Source organism: Limulus polyphemus, unplaced genomic scaffold (assembly GCF_000517525.1).
Source record: "Limulus polyphemus unplaced genomic scaffold, Limulus_polyphemus-2.1.2 Scaffold2706, whole genome shotgun sequence".
Taxonomy (NCBI): Eukaryota; Metazoa; Arthropoda; class Merostomata; order Xiphosura; family Limulidae; genus Limulus; species Limulus polyphemus.
In genome coordinates this window covers 67,770-71,272 of record NW_013668316.1, presented here as the reverse complement: position 1 = coordinate 71,272, position 3,503 = coordinate 67,770, and the positions used below count along the sequence as shown (strand labels likewise).

The 3,503-nt window shown below is 35.0% G+C and overlaps 1 long non-coding RNA gene across 1 annotated transcript in view; it reads left to right on the top strand.

Annotated features, from left to right (window-relative positions):
* Positions 1 to 3,503, top strand: part of LOC111087829 — a 14,732-nt gene that overhangs the window by 7,773 nt on the left and 3,456 nt on the right. Inside the window, exon 2 of the long non-coding RNA XR_002612459.1 lies at positions 1,083 to 1,267. This is a non-coding gene — a long non-coding RNA (uncharacterized LOC111087829). The remainder of the gene's footprint in view (positions 1 to 1,082; positions 1,268 to 3,503) is intronic.

Sequence of the window (3,503 nt, the reverse complement as noted above, 5' to 3'; positions counted from 1 at the left end):
CAGTGTAAATTACTTGTACCTGATGATGACAAAACCTTGTCGAAACGTTGTACATTTGCTGTTATGTTAAACTTATGTTAAAGTTTTTCTTCATTACCCATTCAAGCCATCTTCAGCCATTATTAAGCTTTTAATATGTTGTTGCACAAAATGCTTACTAAAGTATATTTACATCCGCTACTCGGTGCTATAACTGCGGACTTATAACGCCAGAAACCGGGTTTAGACACTCGTGGCGGGCAGAGTACAAATAATTCATTGTGTAGCTTTGTGCTTAACTACAAACAAACAAATATTTTCATCTGCCTTTTGCTTACATCCGTTGAAATGAAAGAAAATAGTGCATGCGCATTTAGATAGTAAGGTGTGCGTGCATTTTTAGGACATACAAAAACTGATTATTATTGATAAAGAGTAGTTTACATTGTGCATCACACTTTGTGTCCAGTCCACTTATTTCGTTGCACAGACTCGGTTATCTTAAAGTAACTCAGTATTACTAACCAGCTTACCTTGTCGAGCCTCTCGTTATATAGCTGACTTACCTAATTTATTCTTTTTATTTATTTATTTATTTATTTATTCTTTCGAAAAATCAGAGTACCTGAAAGTAACACACAAGTGCCAAACCCACTTAGTCATTCCTCTTAGAAAACCTTATTAAAAACAATTATTCAGTTCAACATTTTACCAAGTATGTACTGTATAACAGGCAAGAAAAAGTTATCGCTAGTATTTAATGGCAACCAGGGTCGTACTATCTTGGAAGTGTTTAAGTGACAAGATCAAAGTTTTGCCTCTGAACCATTTGGGGGAGGGGGATCATGACTTATTGACATGCTAATCCGAAGTGTTATGCGGTTTTTAAAGATGATATATAATAGAAATGAAGCGATATAACATTTAATTTGTAGTACAACATTACAATAACACTATAACTTAGTCTGACAGGAGATTGAAACTTGTACATAAGAATTTATATAACTCTTTTCGCTTTGTCAGGAAATGTAAGACATCTTCTCATGGGTAACTAAAACAACATCAGAATGCTTCTAAATATTGACATCCTTGTCTTTTCTTAGGTAGGTGATGCTGCCGAATATTAATCGCTTTTGGAAAGCGGTTGTGTTCAGATCGGATATTTAGAACTTCCAAGACGGGAATATCCCTTTTATTTAATGTCGTTGGAAAACAAAGGAATATGGATCAACTTCGACAACCAGGACCTTCCAGAAAGAGACATACAACAAGTCGTACCTCAGTCGTGGTAAGCAAAGTGTGTAGGCTTGAAACAGATAAGAATTCACAAACACAGAAGTCAGTGGCAAAATAATCCCTGTCTAGAAACGAGACCAATAGGGCATGGGTTCACCAAAATATGGCTTCAAGTCATACCTCCCTTTCAACCGTCGTATACCTCATGCAGATGGAAAATGGAAGGGGTATCCTTGTCCTTTCATAAACAGACATATCTTTGTAATTACTTTGTTGAAACGGGTGCTGGGAAAGTGTTATTCACGTACAATAAATGGATTATAGAAAGCAAACAGGGATAAATGATGTGCTTTGAACATGAAAGACTTACGAGTAATGCTTTTACAATGGAAACTGCACTATAAGGCTATTTTCGAAACGCATGTTTGTTACAGACAGCATGACTGGGCGTGGTGACATGACCTGTAACGATATGGTGAGGTTCCAGTGTTATAACGTAGTTAACCTCAACACTTTCTTGACCTATCTTTAACTTCCAAGAATATATTTAATGATCTATCTTGTTGAACTAAATATTTTATAATAGCATGTTAATTCAATTATCCCACAGTTTTCACGGCAACAATCTAATTTGTCTTTATCTGTTAACTCAGAAGAAAACAATTATATATTAGGTTACTTTTAAACCTTGAAAACCAACCAGTTTTATAGATATTCATTTTAAAAAGTGTTCAGCAAATACAAACTGTATTTATTATTTGAAAAATTTACAGGCAGAATTGTAGCAGAGTAACGCTCCAGCACCTGAAATCCAGAAATGGAAGTTAGCAGTCTGGTGGTTACGTCACACATTTAACAGAAATTTTGGCAGAGCTATAGCACTATAAAATTTAGCAATACACTACTGCTTTTTCTAACTTATAGTTTATAAAATAGATAATAGATGCCGCCACATTTAAGATAAAAAACATATGGAAAAAAAATGCACGTAACGAAACATTAGCTTAGCACATACATCCCAAAATACCTTGAGTTAACTCACAGTAAAAAAAAAAAAATATTAAATTACATAAACATACGGAATGTTCATACGTTATCAGTACCTTCATTATAGTGAATATTATTAACAAAAACTACTTGGTTACCTTTATCGTTTTAGTTATAACAATATTTTCATTGTTTCTAAAGGTCATAAAATCTCGAATTTTATTTTCATCAACATTACGTTTATTAACAGTGTACTTTTTTTACTAAATTAATTCCAAACTAATCTGTACCCCTTCATTTTGATGTTTTGCCTAAAACTAGCATACAATACCAGCGTTTCGCTGTGGGGTTTAAAGGCCTCCTCATGATTCACAGAGATTCCAATGTACCTATCAAGCTCCTCAATTACCACCGGTTACTTGTATATCTATCCCAAGGAGGTCTGTATTTGAAAATAGACCCCTTTGAGACACCTGTCTGTGGCACCCGATTACGTGTGCCACGCTTGGTCTTGCTAGCTTATGAGTTGGGGTATGAACATAATTTTAAAAGTGGCGCCCTTTAAATCCCAAGGGGAGCCAGGAACACTAAATACGATCCCATATTCGGGTTCAACGGCCCTGAAAAACTACTACTAAACCCTCATCATACCTGAATGACCTTCTGGGCGCGTTTTAACCCACTTTGGTAGAGGGGCTACGCAACATAAATAAGGACAGTCCTCGGGCTACCCCAAATCCGTCTGCCAAGTTTGATTCTGCTAGCCTCAAAACTGGGAGGAGTTCGTTGAAACATACAATGTGAAATGATACAGGATACATAAAGAGAGTATTCGTTATCGTCCGATTGTTTCTGTGTTAATTCTTCGTCACATTGTATTAGTAAATACAAAGTTTTATAACAATAAAACGGAATAAAAGGTATTATACAGTTTATTAATGTATTTCTAAAACTAAACCAGGATGACATTATGGTTTCTTTTGATTGATTTCTTCATACTTACTTTTTTTTTCCAAAATATATTATAATATAGGATTATCATTATTATATTATTTGTAATTAAGCACAAAGCTACACAAGTGGATATTTCTGCTCTGCCCACCACGGGTATCGAAACCCAGTTCCTAGCGTTGTAAGTTCACAGACATACCCCCTGCCACTGGTGGTGGTGGGGGGGAATATGATAGGAAAATAGTTTCTAAATATACTGTTTGCTTCATTGCTTACATTCTGCAAAATAAATTAATATTCATCCTTCTATCATAAAAATAACATTTGTCAAGTGTGTTTGTTTGTTTTTC